Here is a 12,967-nt window from a genome sequence, read left to right as displayed (position 1 = left end):
AGCAATATATAAAACTTGTCCCTATTTGTGGGCCTTTGTCCCAGTTCTTTCATGGCTTTGGCCAGATTTCTTGCTCTAAGAGGTTGAGAGGTATGATGTGACTGGGGTACATGATGCAACACCACACACGGGGTGACAGTCTGCATACTTCTCCCTGTACATGGTTTTGCAGTATGTCCAGCATTTTGCCCCATATGTCTGCTCTTTTCCTCATACATTTGTGGTTTTCAGGTAAGATGATGTAAGATGCCGTCAATGAATTGTTGCAACTACTGAGACATTTAAGTGATGTCCTTTACATCCTGCAGCTAATCTGACCTGTTGCAACCTACTGTTATACAAGTCACCTTCTACGTTACTCAGAGCATGTATAATGACTGTCTGTAGGTTTGGCCCTTTGTCCTCCCATTCACTCTGGCTTTGTCCAGCATTCTTGCGAAAACAGATTCAGGGGTTATGACAGTCTGTGAGAATACCACCATATGACTACCTCAAATGCAAAAGAGGTGGCTACTGCCAGATTCAAACCATCAACACCATCACCCATGCTAATGTCCGTAGCCTACTGAGCTATACAGGCTGCCAGATAGGGGCGCATCATTCATCATACAATCAACAACATGCAGACATATACATTGTCACCCCTGTGTTACGTGAGACATAGAATGTGTGGCCGGTATCTGTCACTATGTCACAGCCCTGGAATTGGGTGATCTGCTGATATACCATTCATTGCAAATATACTGATACAGCAGTTATATTGGTACACTGATGAGTTGGGGGTGGGAGACGACCAGCCCATGCTCTGCTGGCATGCACAGTTGTACAACTGTTCTGTGACCCCACTGTTTGGCATATCCCTTGAATAATGTAGTGGGGTATCCAGCCATGTGGCCTAGTGAATATTATGGGGCACATGCTATTGGACAGAGTACTTGTTGTCCCAAGTGGCTGTTAAATCACTGCAAGTATCTCAGTAGCCCAGTAGACCACTATATTCCCTTGCATACATGTGGCTACCATATTCTATTACCCTTTACAAGAAATGAGTAGCTGTGTGACTTACCTTGTGAATGCAGCAGTTGACAGACATGTAGTTTGAAGCTGACTCTGTGTGATGCATGCAGTCCACAGCCAATACATCCTGAGGTATAGGTTGTGTGGGCTGGTTGGCATCATTTTTACTAATATTTATGCAAGTCGGAGTAAGGTGTCAGTCCCTAGGGCTCTAGGTTGTCAGTGCATATTCATAAGTTCATAGGTTCATAGGTGTGTACTATGCTAATGGCCCTGGGGCCTTTACAAGCCTAGCCTATAGATGTGCCCTGGCATTGTGCCGCCTGTCATTAGTTCCCAGTGCTTCTATCAAGTAGAGCTACTGGAGTTATCCCCGGGGTGAACTTTCTATTTCCCATCCACTCATCAGGATTTCTCTTGAAGAGGGCTAGTGAGGTACTCTGCTTGACATGTATGGAAAGTCTATTCCAGAGCATGGACAGTCTCTGGGTTATGAACCTGTCCCTCCAGCATGTTCAGTCGATTGCGGTGATGAGGTTGTGGTCTGTTGAGCATGTGGTGTGGAGAGATTGGGATTTCTTTAGATGTAGCATTTCTAACAGAGCTGAGTCAGACACGGCTTTGTAAGTCAAGTAGAGATAGCCTCTTAGTAGATGATATGAGACAGAGAATAGCTGGAGTTTTTTGAGTCTGTTCATGTAGGACATGTGTTTAAGGCCTAGGATCCTCTTCATGAGGTAGTTTTGTGGCCTCTCCAGCTGTTCCAGGTGTCTAGTGAGGTACATGCCAAATGGGGCATTATACTCTATGATTGGTCTAATGAGGGAAGAGTAGAGAGAAATTATGACCTCTTTCTTCCTGGATGCAAAACCATTGGTAATGAAATGTGCCACATAGAAGGTCTTTCTGTCCACAGTAGCAATGTGGTGGTTGAAGGAGAGGTTGCTGTCAACCTGTATCACCCAAATCTTTGATAACGCCTTCAGTGTTCAGTGGGGTCCCATCGATGTGGCAATTCGTGGGAATTGAGTTTTTCCCAAAGGGGATGACAAATCATTTTTTGTTATTAAGCTTAAAGCCATGGTTTTGAAACCAGTCATTGTTCTCAGTGAGGCCTTTTTGTAGGATGTCTGCATCACTTGGCGATTTAATAATGGCTGCCAGCTTGCAGTCATCTGTGAATTTGGTCAACCAGAGTCCCACCGTGTTGGCCTGGACTTCTGAGAAGTAGATGACAAACAGGAGAGGACCCAGGATGGATCCCTGTGGGACTCCACTCATGACTGGTTGGCAGTCTGACTTGGAGTCCACTACTTTCATATTGTGTGCCCTATTTGTGGGCCAGTTTGCAACCCACCTAACAATATAGGGATTGATGCCTAGTTTGGTGAGTTTATCAATAATTCCTGAGTGAGGAATGGTATCAAAGGCCTTGGCCAGATTGAGGTAGGCTGTATGAAGTGGCTTACCTTCATCCAGCACTCTGGTGACTGACTCAAAGAGCGACTCACATTAAGCAGGCATGATCTACATTTCACAAAACCAAATTGCGTGGAATCTAGAGTTTGGAGATTCCCTATATCCTTGTTAATTAGGTCCATGATGATACACTCCATAGCCTTACATATCAGACTTGTCAAGCTAATGGGGTGATAATTTCCAGGGGCTGTAGTCACTCCTTCTTTATGGAGAGGGATGACTGTAGCAGTGCACCATTCAGTAGGGACAAAGCCTAAGGTGAGGCTGTCAGCGAACAGAGCACACAGATGTGGTGCCAGTTCACTTTGTAATTCATGTAGAACACAGCCAGGGATATTGTCGGGTCCCATGAAGCTGTATTCTTGGCCTTAGATAATGGAGCTTTTACCTGTTCTGCAGTAATCCAGGGTGCCTGGCATTCTTCCAGTATTGAGACTGGTCCTTTACGGGGGAGAGAGGGGTAAAGTTGGCACTGAATCTGCTGGCCAGTATGTTGGCAATATCTGTTGGCTCAGTATAGGAGTTACCATTGTGTAATAACTCAGAGCAAATCTAGGCATTGCCATGGAGATTCCTGATATAACTAAAGAAGGCTTTGTGGTTGTTTTTAGTGTCTGCCACAATTCTGCCTTCATAGCTGACTTTGGAGGTTTTGATGAGGGATCTCAAATTTTTGTTTAGGCTAATAAGAGAATTTTTCCAGTCTTGGGACTTCACCTTTTTCTGCAACAGTTTCTTCCTTCTGTTGTTGAGTTTATTAATGGCAGGAGCCACCATTTTGGTTTCCTTTTTTTGGAGGAGAGCGTCTTGGTTCTGTTGGGTATGGCTAGCTCTATGCACTTATGTACGTGTTCATACAGTGTATTGGTGTATGATTTGGCAGTCATGCATCTATTTTCCATTGGCATGGGTGTCGTGAAGTTAGCCACCTCTGTTTTTAGGAGTCCAAAGTCAGCTTTGGAGAAGTTTTTCATAGTGGATACCTTTGCAGGGGGTATGGGTGAGATGTGGATTTCCATGGTGATTAGTTTGTGGTTGGAACTAACCAGGGATGAATTGACTATTAGTATAGAGCAACAGTTGGCCATGTTAGTAATAACCAGGTCAAGGATGTTGCTTCCTCTAGTGGGGGTAAGATTGAGCTGGTCCAGGGCATTGGAATTGATGAATTCCAGGAAGTGTTGGGCCAGTGCATTCATGCTTGAGTAGTTTTCACAGTTGATGGAGGGGTAGTTGAAGTCTCCTAGTATGACAGTGTTGGGTTGGACCTTGATAGATTCCAGGGTGCTTAGGAACATGGAGTGAGAGTCTAGGGACATGGTTGGGGACCTAGAGCAGGCTATGACCTGGATTGCAGTCTTACCCAATGTTAGTTGTACCTGAAGTATCTCACATGCATTATGCTGGGCTACAAGTCTGGAGGTGTGCATATCCTTTATGAATATGGAGACACCACCACCTTTGGAGCTTCAGTCCATGTTTCAGGGCCGAAAGATGTGTAATGAGTTACAGCCTGGTAGCAAAGGGATGCTTTCTGCTGCTTTAAACCAGGTCTCTGTTACAGCACAAATGTTGATGTTCTCCATTTTGAGGAGTGTTTTGAGAGTGCATCTTAAGATTTAGACTTCTAATATTGAGCAGCATGACCCTCAGATTGCATTTATTTACAGCTCTTATGGTGGTAATTTGGTCTTTGGAACACCACCTAAAAAAGGCACTATAGGGCTGGCAAGAGCTTTAGCCAGTACCCGGAAACCCAGGGGTGACAGATGCAGGCCATCTCTGGCAAAGCACCAAGGTCTGTCAGTCATGTCATCCCAAGCAGACAGATACTGGATCCCATTAGAATGACACCAGAAACTTAGCCAATTGTTGAAGTCAATCATTTTTTCTTTGTACTGCTGTATCATTCTGGGTGATGGTAGGATACTGCTCAGGACTAGTGTCATACCTGCCTGTGCCACATAATCCGAGAGCTCCACCATATCTCTTTTCATATAGTCCAGAGAGGTGCATCTCAGGTCATTCACACCCACATGGACAATGACAGAGTTATACTTGTACTTTCTGTGGAGTGACCTGAGTGTGTGTGATTCTGGCACCTGATAGACAGCTGACTGTTACCTTCTCTTTATTCAACCTAGAGAGTTGGACATCTCTGTGCCTTACTATTGAGTCACCTATGATTAGTGTATTGGCAAGGTGTTTAGCCTTAGGGACTTAGATTGAGGGGCATGCTGTGTAGGTGAGCTATGTGTCCTGTGGTTTGTGCTGTGTTGTGGTGGTCGAGTTCATTTCTGTCTTGGAGGTCTCTGCTGTTTGGGTAAATTTCTGTTGCATTCCTCTGCAAAAGTGGGTGTGTGGTTTGTATTTTTATGTGTGAGCTGTGATAGCGGGTGTTCTGGAGGGCTATGTGTTCCATGTGATGTGGGACAGGTGTTGACCTTCTCCTCTTGACTAGCTAGTCCGGTATTGGCTGTAGAGTGCATAGCTTCCAATTTGCTGATATAAGTGCATCTCTCACAAGTCTGAGTGTTGGCTGGTAAGAGGAAATGGTTGTCTGTTTACATGAGGCAGTTGCTACACTGCTTCAGACTGCCCAAGTGCACCATGTGCTGTGTGTTGTCTCTTGGCCAAGGCCAGGGCATACTGGGCACACTTATGTCTGCATACAGGGACAACCTCAGGGTTTTCCTCCTCAGAGTCCTCCTGTGGGTGTGGCTATGGTGAACTAGGCACTGGTGGGGAGCTGTGTATCCCTACCCTTGGCTGATCCTGCTGCAGCTGTTTCTGCAGGATCATATTATGTAACATGGCACATACTGTGAACATGTGTGCCCATGTGGCTGGAGAGTACTACAGGGCTCCACCAGATATATCGAGACACCAGAATCGTGACTTCAGCAGCCCAAACACAGTCTCTATGATGTTCCTAGTTTGTGTGTGTGCATCATTGCATTCTTAGGTAGGTTTGTGTGCATTTCTTGATGGGTGTTATCATCCATTGTTCCAGTGCGAACCAGCATCCACGCATAAATGGCCATGTGAGATGTCCCCCTTAGCAAACATCTGGTACAGCTGTGATGCGTGCTAGATGTAGGAGTCATGATAATTGCCAGTGCTGTCAGCACACACATTTATGATAATGCCCTGGGCATTGCACGTTACCTGGCAGTTGAAGGAGTGGTACCCCTTGCAGTTGACGTAGATGCTTCCCACCTTGATGTGTACATGAGTGTTATCTATGACACTCAGTACCTCAGGGTGGTGTGCTACATGGTATAAGTGTTGCATGCTGCTGGCCCTCACCTCAGGGGTGAGGGGAAAATAAATGTGCTCACTGGCATGTGGTAGCATGGCATCTAGGAACTGTGGAGTACCCTGGATACTGATGCCTGTGAGACCCCTATCATGTCCCCAGTTGGTCTTTGGAACATGTCCATAGCTAGTATCCTAAGAGATAAACATACCTTAGTTTCAACTGGGATGCGTTCCCCTCTGTTGGCTCTGGGTCTGAGTCGAGGTTGGCAGAGCTCAGTGAGTTATTATAGTATGTCCCTTTCCACCCTGTAGCTCTCTACAATCTCCAGCATCTAGCACATACATATGTAGCAGACCTGCAGCAGCCTTTAGCATTTTTTCATTTAAAAGTCCCAAGTCTGTACTCCAGTGGTGCAGAATATGGGGGTGAAATCAGATTGTAGGGTTTATGCGTCCTTTATAATGCTCTGCTGTAGGTGCAGCCTTTGATGCATTCCACCTGGCAAGTACATTATTAAGAACTGTTAATGGCCCTAGTTCAAGTGAAATAGGGGTCATCAGTAATTAGGATCTAATTGCCTTTCTCAGCCAATTTTTTTAACAGCTTTCCTCATTCAGTACTGTGGTGTGCCATGCAAACACGCACTATGAATGTAATCAATGCTCAACAGTTATTGTACACACCCACATGAAAGGTCATGCTCAGCATGGCGGTGCACTGTGCAAACATGCTCAAACCTGCTGAAATGTGTACACTGAAGGTAAATAAAACTTAGCAGCCAGTGTACGCACCCCCTTGCTGAGCACAGTGTCACATTGGTCAAACAAGCACCTCTGTGCTCCAATGAACTTAAAAGGATGCAGACTTACCCACTTTTATGTCAGAAACCTCTTCTGTGGACATCAACACAGTTCTCTGTCTACACGGATGGGATCTGCGGACATGGATATCCATTTGTTCTATTCAGAAACCCCAGCTCATTTGCATAGAGATCAATGCACACAACCTGAGAACTACATGGCTCCAGGCTCTGCCTTGTTAGCAACAACAGCAGTCTACCATTGTACATACCCCACATAGGCTCCTATAATGTATTACTGTCACATACTACTAATTTTTGCTTTTACACTTTTTAACTTTTTTCTTTTAACAGCATGTTTGCTTGCTGCGGTACGGCACACAAACATAATCTGATTATTAAAAAAAAAATAATTTAAATTATTTTCCATTTGGTTTTGGAGACACAATGAATAGTTTTGCATGTATCTGTGTCTGCTATGCTATTTCTGTCCTTCTTACTGCACTTTTACAGCCCCTGTTCTCTGTGAAACATCCAGTACACAGAATTTTTCTGTGTACATTGCGGATACCAATGCGGGGTCTGCCAGACTAATTATCTGCTTGCTGGATCACTCTACCACCCTCATTTGCATGCAGTTCACCTGCTTATGAGGTGGTTTGCATGCCATGGACACTTACGTGTTGGAGTGCTCATGCACATCCCTCTATGTTTCCAGTATCACAAACCTGCTTACTTTCATGTTAGCATTGTGCCACTATGCCTATATGGAAAATAAGTCCATGAAGGCTTTATTAAATTCCCCCCCACCTTGTCAAATGTGTACAGTGAGTGTAAATGTGGTAAAAAACAAATGCAAATGCAGTGGTATGCAGATGTTTCCTATATCGAATGGAAAAGTGTTGTTCATAGAAGTAGTATTTTTATTTTGGTAATGTCAAAACTTTTGGATGCACTTGAAGATTCAGCATTAGAGGTTAGGAGCACGTGTGATTGTTTGAGTTAGGCTTAGGGTAAGGAGATAGATTTAGCGCTGCACGACTCTTTGCTGGTTATGATTAGGGCTAGGTAAGAAAATACAATAACCCAGGAATTCAGTAAACTCCACTTAGGATTCCCGTAAAGCCTATACACAGAGTTTACATGTTAGCATGATGAGCAGCAGTGCTAATCACATATTCATGTTGCTCATACCACTTATACATACATATACAAGCACAATTTTGTGGCCACCAACAGTGTTGCCTCTAGAAACCATGTAGAATAGCAATAGTGTAGAAAAACGAAGCATTCAAGATTTTTTCAAATAAACCTGCTTGGTGAGATAGTGCAGACAGTCACATTGACTACCAGGGGTGAAAATACTGCAATAACAGCAGTGTTAACACATTAAAGAAAAATGTACTGAGTGAAATGTACAGTACAACAATTATTTGCAGAATTAAATAATGACTTGGGGGAGCAAGAGCAAATAAAATGAAACATACAATAGGTAGGGAAAGTGTGCTGATGAAAATAGGTACAGACACAAATGACAGGAATGAGGAGAGAGGAAGAGGCCATGGTAAATATGGCAGTGTCCCCAAGATAGGAGATGTCAATGTATGCACACTTCCAAGACAAGTCAGTAGCATAACATTAAGCACATATGTAGATAGCACAGAACATACTGCTGTTTACTCCGTGTATGAATATGTTATATCATCACACATGATAGTTTATATTGTGATGGTCAAACAATGTTATAAGTCAATGGAGATGAATGGTTATGATATACATATCACGGACATGCCCAGTGGTGAGGACATTTAGCAAGGATGGTATATACAATAGGAGCTATGTGCATAGTGTGAAGATATGTAAAATGAGTCACTTGAATACAACTGACATGTCAGCATACTTCTGAACCAATCATGGACACATAGCAACTGACTGACAAATGTAGATAGAAACAGGCACAATGAGGGACAATTTTTAAAATATTATGACCATTAATCTGCAGCATTGACAGAATATGTGAGTTTATCTTATTATACATGTTCTGCAGGAACAGACATGTACAACTGTAATGATTGACAGTATGCTACAAGGTGAATCCACCACCCCTTCCACAAAAAAAATCTACTTTTTGGAGGGGTTCAGAGAGACAGTGTTTAACATGAAGTTGAAATCAGGGACAATCCTAGCTAGTTGAGGTTTGCATGATGCATAAGCCATAATCAACACCTGCAAGAATCAAACCCATGCCATCAGTGTTGTCATTGAGCTGTGTGTTTATTGGGTGCAACACAGAAAAACACATGTATCTAGTAGAACACCTTGAAGGTATGTCTGCACTGTCAAATCCTAATGGATATGCATCCCAAAGAATAGTTCTGTATGGCCAACAAAATGTGTGGTAGCTCAATGTGACAAAGTTGATACACTTGACTAAAGCATCCCTGGCTTACATAGGATAACAACACTTACAAACAGCACACTGTTATGAGTGGATTCCCTACACACAGCTGTGTATTTCATGCATATGCCACATCTGCAATTGATGTGTGAGTTAACAATTGGTATGTGATAAAGAATGGTACAGCAGTATGTGAGACTGAAGGCAATGCATCAACTACGCCCATGGGCACAGAAAGTACAGCAGTGCAAATTCAAGTATCAATGATTGAGGAAGCTGTCACCGTAATATTGTACACATACCAAACATTACATGAAGCACCCTCTATAGATACATGTCAACACTCAGCACATTTGCCTCATGATTACTGCCCCCCTGACTTTTCCAGTAAAAATGTAATACTGATGTGATGTAGTGGTATGTTCATGATGTGGTACAGTCACACTACAGTGATATCTATGCTACAGTTGGACTTCAGGCTGTACATCACCTACAGCTATAATGTTTGGTCTGAATCACCTATTTCACATCATTACATAAGTGGTGATCATATGCCTATATGTTTATCAATGGTCATTCCACTCCACAAGGGTGGGCAATCAACCAGCCAAGGTTTCTACAGATCCAGAAGTCTAAAAAGCCTAATATAAAAAGCCATTGAAACAAATTATCATGTAAATGATAAACAAGGATGTTGGCAACCTACAGACCCTGTATCCATCCCAATTTGGCTTTGTTAAGAGAAGGTTGTGCCTACTTAACCTGACTGACTTCTTTGAGAAGGTCACCAAGGGAATGGACAAGGGTAAAACAATGCATACTGCATATCTTGACTTTGCCAATGCATTCAGTACAATACCCCATTCAGGCATTGTTGACAAGCTCTCTGATCTAGGCATAAATTCCTATATAACTCATTGGATTGCTGGCTGGCTCAAAGACAAGACCCAAGAAGTCAGGATTAGTGAGAACACCTCCACCCAGAAACTGGTCACTAGCAGAGTACCTTTAGGCTCTCCATGCTGAGCCCTATCTTGCTTGGCATCTATTTCTCTGACATCAGAGTTAATGTTCAAGGCCTTGGCTCACCAAGTTCACAGATGACTGCAAACTGGAAGCTATTACAGACCCTCCCAAGACATCAACGTGTTGAAAGAGGATTTAAATTAAACAAATGTCTGGAGTAAAAGCTATGGTCTAAAACTCCATGCCAAAAAAATGCATTATATTGCCCTTAGAGAAAATGTTAACCCAAATTAATTACTCCATCGATAAAACACCCCTATAAGTTGACCCAGTAGTAAGGGATCTAGGAACATATGTAGACAGCAATCTGACCTTTGACCAATAGATAGTGAAGAGAGTAAGAAAATTGTTCTATACTGTCCAACCTATAGGTAAGTGTATGGCATCCTGGTCTAAGGAAGTTATAGTACTACTCTACTTGGCCCTTACCAGACCTGACATTGAGTAAAATGCACCCTTTGGCATTTTCTAACCAGGCACTTGCAAAAGAATGGTTTCTCACTAGGAGAATTTAGGTCATGAACATCCTGTCCTATACTGATTACCTAAAGGCTATGTCTCTGTACTCAGTCTCCTGCAGGCTACTAACAGGAATTTTTTTTTTTTTACAGGGCTTCCACAGGCCCAACCTAATAAATCTGTTGCACATACACAAAATTAAAAGCACTAGAAACACCAGATCCATGGATTTGAACTTTGCTTGTGACATAAACAAAACATGCTGGATAGATATGTATCCCAAAAGATCCCCACACTATGGAATAGGCTTGCCATCCAGGTAAAACAAAGATAATGTTTGCCACTATTAAATGAAACCTTGAAAACTCCCCAGGAAATTGTAAATTTACACGCAGTCTGACCCCATGTCACTTATGGACAGGGGCCGTCAATAAGAAAAGTATTATCCTAAAAGGACAATGCGCTTGAGCTGCTCCATGTTCAAGTCACCATAGGCAAAATCCAATACCACTCCTTTAAAGTAAAAATAAAACCTGGACTCACAACTAAACATGCAATATTCAGGAGCTATTCTAAGGCTAACCTCCTGCTCTTAAGTGAGAACCTGGCAAAACCTCAAGCTCCCATAAACCCCGAGAACACTGCTGCCTATGCAGAACTGTTCACAGAAACCCTGTATGAGTTTGTTAATAGCTGCATAGAAGCTGCTGTACCCACCAGGAAGAAGTAAAGAACTAACTCAGAAAACAAGCTACCCTAGTGTAATCACAAAATCAATAGGCTGTATAACAGGAGGAAGAAAATCATGGCAAAAATTTGGAGGTGCAGCACCTAGCAGGACAAAAGCACTCTCATGAAACTAAGCAAATAACTCAGACGACAAATAAATTCTACCAAATCCAAATTTGAGGTAAGTTTGATCTCCCAGGACAAGGACAACCACAAAGCATTCTTTAGCTATGTCTGCAACCTCAAAGGCAATGCACAATTCTGTGCAGAACTCATTGTAAATGGAGCCAGCTGTACTGAGCCAGAAGACATAGCAAACCTCCTGGCTGATAAATTAAGCTCCAACTTAACCCTTGTCTCCTCCTCAACCTTCCCTCAGGAAATATCATCAAATATAACTCCCCCTACTATCACTAAGGGACAGGTCCTTACTGCTCTCTCTAAGACCAAGAACATTGCATCAATGGGCCCACACAATATCTCAGGATGCCTTCTAAATAGTATTAAACATGACCTATCAGGGCCTCTGGAATTACTATTTAACTGTAGCCTCCAAACAGGTTTCATGCCTCATGAATGTAGAAAAGCAATAATCATCCCTCTACACAAAGGTGGGCCATCTACAGACCCCAGAAACTACAGACCCATATGTCTCACTAGTTTTATATGTAAAGCCATGGAAAGAATTATCATGGAAATGATCAGTAAAGATGTAGTAAACCTCCAGACACTGGACCCAGCCCGGTTTGGTTTCGTCAAGGTCAGATCATGCCTACTCAACCTGGTGGACTTCTTTGTGAAGGCCACCAAAGCAATGGATGAGGGTAAAATCATTCACTCTGCCTACCTTGACACAATACCATACTTAGGAATTGTTGACAAACTAAAGAGGTTAGGTACAAACACGTATGTCACCCAGTGGATAGCCAATTGGCTCACAGACAGGACCCAAGAAGTTAGAATTAGCGAGTCCACCTCTACAAAGAGGCCAGTCACAAGTGGAGTCCCTCAGGGATCAGTATTTGGACTGCTCCTATTTGCCATTTACTTATTAGAAGTCAAGGCCAATGCCAGTGGCCTCTGACTGACTACATTTGCAGATGATTACAAAATAGGAGCTGTCGGTAAATCTCACACTGACACAAATGTTTTCCAGGAGGGGCTGACACAGGCAAACAACTGGTGCAGAGCCATGGACTAAAACTAAATGCTAAGAAATGCATAATAGTATCCTTTTGGAAGTTATCCATCCCTGGTTACTACAATATTGACAACACACCCCTTAGAGTTGACCCGGTAGTCAAGGACTTAGGGACATACATAGATAGTAATCTAGCCTTTGACTGTCATGTGTCTACAGTGGTGAGGAAATCGCTATATTTTGCGCAACTTAAAATCAAAGGTATGGCATCTAAGACCAAGGAAGTCATTGTTCCACTGTATTTGACATTCATCAGATCTATCATTGAGTACGATGCCCCCTGTGGTATGTATCTAACCTGGCATATCCAGCAATTGGAACTTCCACAAAGGTTTCTTACTAAAAAATACAGGGTGTACATAAAATGTCCTATGCAGACCACCTCAAGGACCTATCCCTGTATTTTGTCTCCTACAGGCTTTTGAGGGGAGATCTATGCCTGGCATACAGGGCATTGTCAGACCCCCTCTGATGGACCTTTTGCATATTCACAAAACAAACAGCACCAGAATTACCTGTTCTAAAGGCTTAAACCTTGCCTGTGATATAAATAGGACTTGCTGGAGAGATATGTATATATCCCAGAGACTACAGCAT

The sequence above is a fragment of the Protopterus annectens genome, chromosome 6.part1 (genome assembly GCF_019279795.1).
Source record: "Protopterus annectens isolate FY-2018-M chromosome 6.part1, PAN1.0, whole genome shotgun sequence".
NCBI classification, from domain to species: domain Eukaryota; kingdom Metazoa; phylum Chordata; order Ceratodontiformes; family Protopteridae; genus Protopterus; species Protopterus annectens.
The sequence above is the reverse complement of the archived record's forward strand: the minus strand, read 5'-3'. Positions refer to the sequence as shown.